Source organism: Elephas maximus, chromosome 8 (genome assembly GCF_024166365.1).
Source record: "Elephas maximus indicus isolate mEleMax1 chromosome 8, mEleMax1 primary haplotype, whole genome shotgun sequence".
Taxonomy (NCBI): domain Eukaryota; kingdom Metazoa; phylum Chordata; class Mammalia; order Proboscidea; family Elephantidae; genus Elephas; species Elephas maximus.
The window spans coordinates 44813802-44827299 of NC_064826.1; the positions used below are offsets into that span (position 1 = coordinate 44813802).

At 41.7% G+C, this 13498-nt stretch overlaps 1 protein-coding gene across 2 annotated transcripts in view; it reads right to left on the reverse strand.

Annotated features, from left to right (window-relative positions):
* Positions 1-13498, reverse strand: part of LHFPL3 (LHFPL tetraspan subfamily member 3) — a 541863-nt gene that overhangs the window by 92915 nt on the left and 435450 nt on the right. The gene's annotated exons all lie outside the window — the stretch shown is intronic.

The window sequence follows — 13498 nt, forward strand, 5'->3', positions numbered from 1 at the left end:
CCGCAAGGTGGGAGGAGGGATACATTGCGATGAAGAACAAAGACCAGAGCCTTCAGTATGGATTACACCTCAACATAAAGAAAACAAAAATCCTCACAACTGGACGAGTAAGCAACACCATGATAAACGGAGAAAAGATAGAAGTTGTCAAGGATTTCATTCTACTTTTATTCACAATCAGTGCCCACAGGAGCAGCAGTTAAGAAATCAAAAGACAAGAGGGTCATTGAAAAAGAGGAAGACCCTCAATAAGATGGATTGACACAATGGCTGCAACAATGGGATCAAATGATAGTGAAGATGGTACAGGACCAGGCAGTGTTTCGGTCTGTTATACACAGGGTTGCGGTGAGTCAGAATCAACTTGACGGCACCTAACAACATAACAAAAAATATTACTGCTGAAGTGGTCTACCTATCTTTCTTTTTTTAAAATAGAGCATATATTTAGAAAAGTACATAAAATAAAAAGCACAGCTTAATGAAAAATGATAAGGTGAATACCCATGTAACTATCACCCTGGTCAAGAAATAGAGCCTGGTCAGCAGCCTGGAACCCCTGTGTGTCCCTCTGCATTCTTAAACCCTTCTCCTCCCTCCCTGGGGGTTACTGCTTTATGACAATTATTTCCTTGCTTTTCTTTACTAAGTTACTAGCTATGTACGCACCCCAACAAGATGGTTTTGTTTTGCCCATTTTTGAACTTAGAATAATACTGTATGTATTCTTTTACATTTTCCTTCTTTCACTCAACATTGTGAGTTGTAAGATTCATCTGTGTTGGTGAGGGCAGTTGAGTTTCTTTTATTTCCATTGCTGTATGGTATTTCACTGTGTGAATATACCACAATTTATTCATCCATTTTACTATGGGTGGCCATATGAATTGTTTCCCTTTCTTTGTTGAGAGTGTCATCTTCAGAGCAGTGGCCATGCCTCAAAATTAATTAGCTGAAGATCAGACAGAGACTTTCTAGATTGCAGTGAATACCACTCACTGAGAAAGCATTATGGATCATGTTCCAAGTAAGACAGCAGATATAACGAACGAGAGCTCGTGGTGGCTTGGACATTGAGAGAAGCCTGAATCTCCATACCATGAATTCTTGAGTTTTCACTTGCTGCAATTTTGTCAGCCTTTTGAGAAATAATTCTCTGCATCATTGCATTCGGGTTAACAAATTATTGAGTAAATAGTTTAAACCTTTATTGTTCGTGGGCCATATTAAATCTGCAGTTTTACTATACAAATCCTTCATTGTTGTCTGCATTCTCTAAAATAGCTCTCTCTCTCATGATGATATAATCAGCCAGTAGGTGACAGGAATAAATGTCTTCATGTTATTTCAAGTTTAGCCTTCAAAATGAGAATGAACTAAAAGTGGAAAGAGCTTTAATATATGCGTTCATTCAAGCTAGCGTTGACAAAGAGAATGCTCAGATCAGCGTGGCATCTGTCATAATAATAACGATAATTGCTAATGATTATAACAACCATGGCAATAACGTGCTGTCATCTGGATATAAAATGATGCCGCTAATCCACAGTCAGTGAGGTATCCTTTTTCTCTCCAGGATTGGGGAGATATGTGTGCTCATTCATCCTTTCTCTCTTGACTGACCGTTACAAGCAGTCTGACCTTAGGCAGGCTGTTTTTGATTAGATTTCATCCTGACTCTAACTTCAAGCTGGAGACAGTTCTGGGCACACCTGATATGAGATATACTATAAGGGAAGGACGGGGTCCCCGGGTGGTGCAAACGGTTAATACACTTATCTGTTAATAAAGAAGTTGGAGGTTTGAGTCCACCCTGAGGTGCCTAAGAAGAAAGGCATGGTGATCTACTTTCAAAAAATCAGCCACTGAAAACCCTAGGAGCACGGTTCTACTGACACATATTGAGTCACCAGGAGTTGGAGACGACTCAACGGCAATTGGCTTCTATAAAGGAAGGACAGAACAACAATCCTTAGCTGCCGGTTTATTTTGGCATCTATAGTGACAAAGCCATAAAATGTGTCTTAATTAAACACCATGGAGAAGCTTGAAAGAAACAATTTCCTTAAACGTTTAACCGGTGGAAAATAGTTTGGTGAAGAATTTCCTCTCAAGCTCAGACCCATATATGCATTGTCTACTTGCCATCTTCATTTGAATGTCTTACAGGTACCTCCAACTTCAATATGTCCCCAAATTATGTCTGACGTGGTGGGCAGAATAATGTTCTTCCAAAGATATTCACACCCTGACCCCTGGACCTAGTGAGTACGGTACCATACATAGCAGAAAGCATTTTGTAGATGTGATTAATTAAGGAGGTTATCCTGGATTAGCTGGTTGGGCTCAATGTAATGACTAGGTTCCTCATAAGTCAAAGGGGGAGGAAGGAGGGTGATTGAGAGAGACATTGGACTTGCTATGCTACTGGCTTTGAAGGTTGAGGAAGGGGCCGTGAGCCAAGAAGTGCAGGAAACTTCTAGAAGCTGGAAAAAGCAAGGGAACAGATTCTACTCTAGAACCTCTGGAAGGAATGCAGCCCTGCTGACATGTGATTTTAGCCCAGTAAAACCTGTGTTGGACTTCTGGCCCCCAGACCTGTAAGATAACAAATTTGTGTTGTTTTCAGCCACTACAGTTTGTAATGGTTTTTTACAGCAGCGACAGGAAACGAATACATCCGGTTTGCCAGGTATAGGCTGAGTTTATGTCATCTCAACAGCACTAATAGCTCCTCCTTTTACTTTCAAAGGTGTGCTGATTGGACAATAGGTTATATGGTCATCCTACCCAAAGGGAACTCATCCTCTTCTTCCTCCAACCTTTCTTCATGTCCCCAAACTTATTACTCCACTAATGTTTCCTTTCTCAGCTACTGGCACCATCATCCTTCCTGTGGCTCAAAACAGAGCAGAGAAGAGACCCTTTCTCTCTTTCTCAAGACTTAGAGATTCTATCTCTGAAACCTCTTTCCAACCCAAGCACTTCTCTCCAGCTCTCTGCCACTACATACCATTGCCTCCTGCCTCTACCCTTGCTCCTTTGCAACTTGATTTCCACCTTCTCAGATCCAGAAATCTGATCAAGAAACCCCTCTTGAAACCCTGCAATGCCTTCTCACTGCCTGTGAATGAGGTTCATGGTTCACAGGACCCATTATGGCTAGCCCTCCAGCTATTCCTTTTGGCACTCCTCACATTATCCTTTACACTCCCAGCATTCTGAACCTCAGTAAATACTTTGTCCTTAAATGAGTGAAGGCAAAAGGACTTCCTTGAACTAACGAATACTTAATCTTCATTCTACAAGTATCAACGGAATTTAGATTAATCAATTTGCCTATTATTTTTCCATGTCGAGGACATTCAGATGATATTCAGATCAAAGAACATAATGGACATACATCCTAAAAAGATCCTAAGTGCTCTTCATTTTAGTAGACACTCAAGAGAAAATGTTCACAGTCACCAAGAGAGTATGTGTCATTCCCAGAAAGAGAATTTTCACACTTTGATTCCTAGAATCCAGAACTTGTGTTTGAATCAAAAACAACTTTGGGGTCAATCCAATCCTTTTATTGGTCTAGGAATTTGAGGAGATCAAGAACCATTTGAAAACTCTAGGGATAAACTTTTATAGAAAAATATTCCTTAACACAGGAATTTTATCTTGAATTAATAATTCAAAAGATGTAATACATCTCTCCCCCCACGTGTCTGTCAGTTTGTCGTACTGTGGGTGCTTGTGTGTTGCTGTGATGCTGGAAGCTATGCCACCTGTATTTGGATACCAGCAGGGTCACCCACAGAGGACAGGTTTCAACTGAGCTTCCAGACTAAGACAGACTAGGAAGAAGGACCTGGCAGTCTACTTCTGAAAAGCATTAGCCAGTGAAAACCTTATGAATAGCAGTGGAACACTGTCTGATACAGTGTTGGAAGATGAGCCCCCCAGGTTGGAAGGCACTCAGAAGATGACTGGGGAAGAGCTGCCTCCTCAAAGTAGAGTCGACCTTCATGACATGGATGGAGTAAAGCTTTCGGGACCTTCATTTGCGGATGTGGCACAACTCAAAATGAGAAGAAACAGCTGCAAACATCCACTATTAATCGGAACTTGGAATGTACGAAGTATGAATCTAGGAAAATTGGAAATCGTCAAAAATGAAATGGAACGCATAAGCATCGATATCCTAGGCATTACGGAGCTGAAATGGACTGGTATTGGCCATTTTGAATCGGACAATCATATAGTCTACTATGTTGGGAATGACAAGTTGAAGAGGAATGGTGTTGCATTCATTGTCAAAAAGATCGTTTCAAGATCTATCCTGAAGTACAATGCTGTCAGTGATAGGATAATATCCATACACCTACAAGGAAGACCAGTTAATACAACTATTAGTCGAATTTATGCAACAACCACAAGGGCCAAAGATGAAGAAATAGAAGATTTTTATCAGCTGCTACACTCTGAAATTGATTGAACCTGCAGTCAAGATGCATTGATAATTACTGGTGAATGGAATGCGAGAGTTGGAAACAAAGAAGAAGGATCAGTAGTTGGAAAATATGGCCTTGGTGATAGAAACAATGACGGAGATCGAATGATAGAATTTTGCAAGACCAATGACTTCTTCATTGCAAATACCTTCTTTCACCAACATAAACGGCGACAATACACATGGACCTCGCCAGATGGAACACACAGAAATCAAATTGACTACATCTGTGGAAAGAGACGATGGAAAAGCTCAATGTCATCAGTCAGAACAAGGCCAGGGGCTGACTGTGGAAAAGACCATCAATTGCTCATATGCAAGTTCAAGCTGAAACTGAAGAAAATCAGAGCAAGTCCACAAGAGCCAAAATATGACCTTGAGTATATCCCACCTGAATTTAAAGACCATCTGAAGAATAGATTTGACCCATTGAACACTAGTGACCGAAGACCAGATGAGTTGTGGAATGACATCAAGGACATTATCCATGAAGAAAGCAAGAAGTCACGGAAAAGACAGGAAAGAAACAAAAGACCAAGATGGATGTCAGAGGAGACTCTGAAACTTGCTCTTGAGCGTCGAGCAGCTAAAGCAAAAGGAAGAACTGATGAAGTAAAAGAACTGAAGATTTCAAAGGGCCTCTCGAGGAGACAAAGTAAAGTATTATAATGACATGTGCAAAGAGCTGGATATGGAAAACTAAAAGGGAAGACCACGCTCGGCGTTTCTCAAGCTGAAAGAACTGAAGAAAAAATTCAAGCCTCCAGTTGCAATAGTGAAGGATTCCATGGGGACAATATTAAACAACGCAGGGAGCATCAAAAGAAGATGGAAGGAATACACAGAGTCATTATACCAAAAAGAATTAGTCGATATTCAACCATTTCAAGAGGTGGCATATGATCAGGAGTCGATGGTACTGAAGGAAGAAGTCCAAGCTGCTCTGAAGGCGTTGGCGAAAAACAAGGCTCCAGGAATTGATGGAATATCAATTGAGATGTTTCAACAAACAGATGTAGTGCTGGAGGTGCTGACTCGTCTATGCCAAGAAATATGGAAGACAGCTTCCTGGCCAACTGACTGGAAGAGATCCATATTTATGCCTATTCCCAAGAAAGGTGATCCAACCGAATGTGGAAATTATAGAACAATATCATTAATATCACATGCAAGCAAAATTCTGCTGAAGATCATTCAAAAGCAGCTGCAGCAGTATGTCGACAGGGAGCTGCCAGAAATTCAGGCCGGTTTCAGAAGAGGACATGGAACCAGGGATATCATTGCTGATGTCAGATGGATTCTGGCTGAAAGCAGAGAATACCAGAAGGATGTTTACCTGTGTTTTATTGATTATGCAAAGGCATTCAACTGTGTGGATCATAACAAACTATGGATAGCATTGTGAAGAATGGGAATTCCAGAACACTTAATTGTGCTCATGAGGAACTTTTACATAGGTCAAGAGGCAGTTGTTCGGTCAGAACAGGGGATACTGATTGGTTTAAAATCAGGAAAGGTGTGCATCAGGGTTGTATTCTTTCACCATACCTATTTAATCTGTATGCTGAACAAATAATCCGAGAAGCTGGACTATATGAAGAAGAATGGCGCATCAGGATTGGAGGAAGACTCATTAATAACCTGCGTTATGCAGATGACACAACCTTGCTTGCTGAAAGTGAAGAGGACTTGAAGCACTTACTAATGAAGATCAAAGACCACAGCCTTCAGTATGGATTATGCCTCAACATGAAGAAAACAAAAATCTTCACAACTGGTCCAATGAGCAACATCATGACAAACGGAGAAAAGATTGAAGTTGTCAAGGATTTCATTTTACTTGGATCCATAATCAACAGCCATGGAAGCAGCAGTCAAGAAATCAAAAGACGCATTGCATTGGGCAAATCTGCTGTAGAGGACCTCTTCAAAGTGTTGAAGAGCAAAGATGTCACCCTGAAGACTAAGGTGCACCTGACCCAAGCCATGGTATTTTCAATCACATCATATGCATGTGAAAGCTGGACAATGAATAAGGAAGACTGAAGAAGAGTTGACGCCTTTGAATTGTGGTGTTGGCGAAGAATATTGAATATGCTATGGACTGCCAAAAGAAGAAACAAATCTGTCTTGGAAGAAGTGCAGCCAGAATGCTCCTTAGAGGCAAGGATGACAAGACTGCGTTTTACCTACTTTGGACATGTTGTCAGGAGGGATCAGTCCCTGGAGAAGGACATCATGCTTGGCAGGGTACAGGGTCAGCGGAAAAGAGGAAGACCCTCAATGAGGTGGATTGACACAGTGGCTGCAACAGTGAGCTCAAGCATAACGATTATAAGGATGGTGCAGGACCGGGCAGTGTTTTGTTCTGTTGTGCATAGGGTCGCTATGAGTTGGAACCGACTCGATGGCACCTTACAACAACAAGAATACATCTCTAAACAGTCTACGAATAACTCAGCCCTGAGCTAATTTAAACGTACATATGAACCCTGGTGGTGCAGTGGTTAAGGTGCTTGGCTGCTAACCGAAAGGTCGGTGCCTTGAATCCACCAGCTGCTCCAAGGGAGAAGGATGTGACAGTCTGCTTCCTTAGAGATCTACAGCCTTGGAAACCCTATGGGGCAGTTCTGCTCTGTCCTATTGGGTTGCTATCAGTCAGAATCAACTTGATGGCAGTAGTTTTTTTCTTTTTTTAATTGAGTGAGATCATTATGCTTTGTAGCATATAGCGTCGGAACTCTGAAAAACAAAACAAATACCCAGAACCTCCAAATGGTTACCACCTAAAAAACCTGAATTTCAATTAGAAAAAAATCTAGTGGCTCTTTCTCTCCCTCCCCTCGATCCTGTTCTTTGTCTGAAAACAGAGCTGTTTCTTCACGAGGGCCGGCTGTAATTCCTGCACTGTCAGTCTTATGCATTGTAACATGGCCTGCAGCCGGCTTTAATTACCCGTAAATGCACCACCTGTTGTCTTTTCATTGCTTAATCACGAAACGTATCATGGTTTACTGTGCAATATGATTGAAATACTGCAATGAGTTGCAGAGTCACAGAATCTACAGATGAATTAAAGCCAGGTTTCAGATAAAGCAATGTGGGTAGGGTAAGCCTGGCAAATCCTATGCCCCCAGGGTTATGTTAGAGAGATCCGGTCTAGGAAATGTGAATGGGGCCAGAGAGGAGATGGTGTAAACAGAGAGGAGGTGGGGTCAGCCTAAAAAGCCCCATATGAAAGAGGAACTATGATTCTTATGTAGCACTATGGTTCTCCTAAATGCTCGGGGATCCTGGAGCCTGACTGAAGGAAAGTCTTTGTGCCTTGGTGGCTGGAAGCTTTGTGCAGCCCTGTGAATCCCCCTTCAGTGCAATTGCAGTCTTGGCTTCATGGGGCTGCAGCTGTGCATCCCTGGAAGGAGTGAAAGGGGCAGGGTAAGGGAGAGGAAGGAGCTTAAAAAGGCTGGTGTGGAACCATGATAACTGCCAGAGTTAGGAGAGGACTTCAAAAACAGCAACAAGTGACGACCTTATCACAGAGCCATGACCTGCCATTAACAAGGTCTACATTTTCATTTGAGCCATTTCTCTTTCAAGGAGCAGTTATTTTGTAGTCCAAATACCTCCATAGCTTCAGCTCTGCATCCTCACATTATAGGCAGAGCTGGCATCCTCTTCTATAGGTGAACTTAAGAGACGTCAGAAAGGCTCCAGATGTCATCACTGAGACAATATCAATAAAGGTCCTTTCCTTTGGGTGAAGACATGAAGGATCTGCAATAATTGGCTTAGTTGGGTGCTTTCTCTGAACAGTAAACCAAGCTCAGTACACAGAGGAGTGTAGTGGGGGACTGAATATGCAAACTGAAGATCATGATACAATATAATAAATGATGATAACGATGTTGGGACATATGATCAGAATCTTGGAACCCTAAGTTGATGAACATGGCCCAGAAACATTTTTCCTTCTAGTTCGTGAATAGAACAAAATATTTGAAACTGGTACTTGTGTCTTTATGGTTGCCATAGGTTTGTATATGGCATAAAGGGAACAAAGGAATTGGTGATTAATTTGACTTGGCAGAATGAAATGAGTCAGAGAAGATTTCAAAGAAGTGGTGACATTTGATCTGGGTCTTGAAGGATGAACTGGAAATTGGTAAGAGAAGAAAAGGCAACCTAAGCAGGGGAGCAAGGAGTGCTAGGCTTTCCAGGGTGTATAAGCCTACTTGGAACCCTACAGAGGGCCCTCTGGCTGCTCAAGACAGGCACTGGGCATTGGGTGGAGAAAGCAAACAGACATGGGAGAGGTTCTGAGAGGAATGTGGGAGGGGAAAAGGGAGTAAATTAGTTATCTACATCTATGTAACAATATTATCACAAACCTAGTGGCTTAAAATATGACATATTTATTATCTCACAGTTTCTGTGGGTCAAGAGTCTGGGCATGGCTTAGTTGGGTCCTCTGTTTTAGGGTCTCTCAAAGGCTGAAATCAAGGTGTTGGTCAGGGGTGAAGCCTCATTGGAAGGCTAGACTGGGAAAGGATCTGCTTCTAATCTCATATGGTTGTTCGTAAAATTTAGTACCTTGAGGGCCATTGGACTGAGGGCCTCAGTTCCTAGCCAAAGGCCACCTTCAGTTCCTTGCCATGTGGGCCTCTCCAACACAGCAGCTTGCTTGATCAAAGCATGTAAGCCAAGAAGACAATAAAGAAAGTCTGTTAGCAAGATGGAAGCCAAAATTTTATGTAACATAATCATGGAAGTGATATTCCATCACCTTTGCCACATTCTATTAGTTAGAAGTTAAGTCTCAGGTCCCACTCACACTACAGAGGAGGGAATTACAAAAAGGCAGGGATAATATGAGGTGGGGATCTAATCTGTGAATATAGTTCACTTATTTTCAGAGACAAGTAAGGATAATAGTTATATTGTAACTACTAAAGGAATTGCAGTATACTTTCAAATACTGTCAGTTTTATTTAATATGAATGCATTGAGTACCTGTGCTGAGCACTCTACAAAATGCTTACAAATAATTTAAAATTTTCAATGATGCTGCAAATACCATAATATAGTAACTTTTTGTGAGTAAGCTTGACCTTAATTTATCAATGACACACTGAAAAATACTGAATTATTGGATATAGTGAGATACCAAAACTATGTAAATGAAAGGCATTTTCAGTCCATGTAATTTAAAAGAGGTAAAGTTGGGAATGCTTCCTAGACAAGTTCATTCATCAAAAAAAATTAATTTTTCCCTTATTATGTGTTGGATCCCAGGGCTGTTGCCTACAGCTAAGCAGTCTGTGTGCTGCACAAAGACACCTAGCCAAGAGGGTAAATGGGAACTGAAAACAAGTCCTCCTTCTGTTTGCTAAACCTTTGTCTTGGTATGGGACTGTATCCATCTGTGGGGTGGTGAGGAGTTTAAAAAAAAGTTACTAATAGGCCAGCTGTCCCCTGCTAAGATGAGTAGGGTGGAAGGAGTGAGCATGGCAGAGAGATATGGCTATAAAGATGAATACGCACATGGTTCCTACCCATGAAGAGTTTAACTCTAGTGTGGGGTTGGTATGCAAACTAAAGATCATGATACAATGTAATAAAGGATAATAATGATGTTGGGATGTATGATCATAATCTTGGAATCCTAAATTGAGGAACATGGTCCAGAAACATTTTTCCTTGTAGTTCATGAAAGGAACAGAATCTTTGAAACTGGTACTTGTGCCTTTATGGTTGCCATAGGTTTGTATATGGTATAAAGGGAACAAAGGAGTTGGTGATTAATTTGACTTGGGAGAATGAAATGAGTCAGAGAAGATTTCAAAGAAGTGGTGACATTTGATCTGGGTCTTGAAGGATGAACTGGAAATTGGTAAGAGAAGAAAAGGCACCCTAAGTAGGGGATATAGCCAGCGCAAAGACAAGTAGAGCAAAAGCACGCGGTTCTAGGAAGGGTTGCCATGACTTGAACTTGGAATGTGTGAGAGAGGGCAGAGGAATAGTGGGACTGAAGCTATAGTGGGGCTAGATTAGGAAGCAATTTCTAGGACAAGCTATGGAGTTTGAGCATTACCTTATGTTCATGGGAAGCCATCCCAGATTTTAAAGCTGGGGAGTAACATGTTTTAGAACAATCTTCTGGCAGCAGTGTGGATGAAGATGGTTTAGAAAGAGGAGGGCTGGAAGACAAGATACCACTTAGGGTCACATCATCCGGGTAACAGATGACCAGGATCTGAATCTTGTCTTTCCCTTTGGGAATGGAAAAGATGGAACAAATATGTGAGACAGTTCAGGAAATGTAGTGTAGTCTATAGTCTACTGCTAGATGAGGGGAGAGAGGTGAGCAATTTTTTTTTTAAATGGCAGTGTCAAAAATTTACTACCAAAACTCAGATTGTGAAAAAAAAAAATGTGGCTTTTTTATTGTCTATTTTTTAGTAGAAAATCCTGGTGACATCGTGGTTAAGTGCTACGGCTGCTAACCAAAAGGCTGGCAGTTTGAATCCACCAGGCACTTCTTGGAAACTCTATGGGACAGTTCTACTCTTACCTATGGGGTCACTATGAGTCGGAATTGACTCAACAGCAATGAGTTTGGTTTTTTGTTTGTATTTCTTAGTAAATCATCTTTGATGGTTTTCAACTCAATGGCAAAAGTGAAAAAACATAAACCTGTGAACAGATATCTCTGTTAGAATTTCTTCAGTTTAACTCTTGGGTCTTGGCTGGTCCCTTTTGAGAGAACCCTGGCTGGGCTGGGCTGGTCCCTGAGCACTTTACAGTGTGTCTCTGCAGTATGCCTGGTCACATTTGGCCCTTGGGGTCACTTGCTGCTGATGTTCATCATTTCAGCCATATCTTTCCAGCTCAAAGTCCTCACACTCTGCAACCACTTCATTCACATCCCGAGGCTCAGCTAGACCAAGGTGTTCTCAAAAACTCTCTGGTCACCTCTGGGGCAAGCAGAAACTTCTGCGACCCCTGCCTGCCTCAGGCAGGCCTTGGAAAACTGGGAACATATTCTCAGGCCCATCTTCCTGGTCACCTCTCTCAGCTATTTCTAATCAGTGGCTCAGGTGTCAGAGGGATACAGATTTCTTTTTGAGGCTGGCAGTATCATAAAGAGAAGCTAGGTGGAGGTCTCCTCTGCTCTAGGGCTTCCAGAATTTATTTACAGCTTTTATTAGACTCTGCTCCCTCCCTGGTTTTGGTGCCAGAGCTGGCGGTGTGTGTAGGAATCCCAGCATCTCTACTTCATGCCCTTTCTCCAGATCTTCCTTCCTGCAGAGTCTGCAGAGGGCTAGCAAGGAAAGGAGCTACATCACTGAGAAGTATTAAAAAAGGTGTTTGCGTAGCTGGGTAGATGGTGATAGGAGGAAGCAAAGGTTTGGGTGGGGAGCAAAGGGACAATTAGTTCAGTTCAGGACAGGTTGACTTTGTTGTGTCTAACAGATTCCAGATGTACTGCATTTGGCGGTTGGAAATCAGAAGCAGTTGCGACCAGCATTGCTGGTTATATGAGTGGTGGTTAAAACAATGGGAATGGATGAGTTTAAGGAGGGCATGTAGGATAATATTGTGAAGAAGAGAATTCCAGAAGACTTAATTGTGCTCATGCGGAACCTGTACAAAGACCAAGAGTCAGTCACTCAAGCAAAACAAGGGGATACTGCGTGGTTTAGAATCAGGAAAGGTGTGTGTCAGGGTCATATCCTTTCACCATACTTATTCAATCTGTATGCTGAGCAAATAATCCAAGAAACTGGACTATGTGAAGAACATGGCTTTAGGACTGGAGGAAGACTCATCAACAACTTGTCATAGGTAGATGGCACAACGTTGCTTGCTGAAAGTGAACAGGACTTGGAGAAGTTATACTGATGAAGATCAAAGACTACAGCCATCAGTATGGATTACCTCTCAACATAAACAAAACAAAAATCCTTACAACTGGACTAATAAGCAACATTATGATAAATGGAAAAAAGATTGAAGTTGTCAAGGATTTCATTTTACTAAATCCACAATCAATACCCATGGAAGCAGCAGTCAAGAAATCAAATGACAAATCTGCTACAAAAGACCTGTTTTATAGTGTTAAAAAGCAAGGATGTCCCTTTGAGGATGAAGGTGTGCCTGACCCAAGCCATGATATTTTCAATCACCTCATATGCATGCAAAAGCTAGATAATGAATAAAGAAGACAGAAGAATCGATGCCTTTGAATTATAGTGTTGGCGAAGAATATTGAATATACCATGGACTGCCAGAAGAACAAACAAATCTGTCTTGGAAGAAGTACACCCAGAACGCTCCTTAGAAGCGAGGATGGCGAGACTTTGTCTCACATACTTTGGACATGTTATCAGGAGGGACCAGTCCCTAGAGAAGGACATCATGCTCGGTAAAGTAGAGGGTCAGCAAAAAAGAGGAAGACCTTCAAGGAGATGGACTGACAACGGTGGCTGCAACAATGGGCTCAAACATAGAAACAATTGTGAAGATGGAGCAGAACTGGGCAGTGTTTTCGTTCTGTTGCACATAGGGCCACTAAGAGTCTGAACCAACTCAAAGGCACCCTACAACAACAACAATGTAGGAAAAGGGGAGAGAGGAAGGAGGCTAAGGAAGTGATGCTGGGAGGAGCCTGAGAAGAAGTGGTTGAAGAAGTAGGAGGAGAACCTGGAGATCCTGTCTTTCAGGAATGAAGCCTGAGCCACAAGCACATACAGATCCCAGAGAGCTACAAGGCCTCCTGGAAAACTCACAAAACTTCCTTTAAACAATGATACTTAAAATTCATTTTACCTTTCAGAAAAGAGAGAAGTATATTAGGCAGCTCAGAGGTAAACTCAGTTATGGATGAAGTGGATTTTCAAAGGGAGGGCAAGATCAGCATTAGGTTTAAGAACATTGAACCCTCCATAATCTGCCTTTTGTAACTATTTTGAATTTCAACTCACTTGGAGAGAAGCA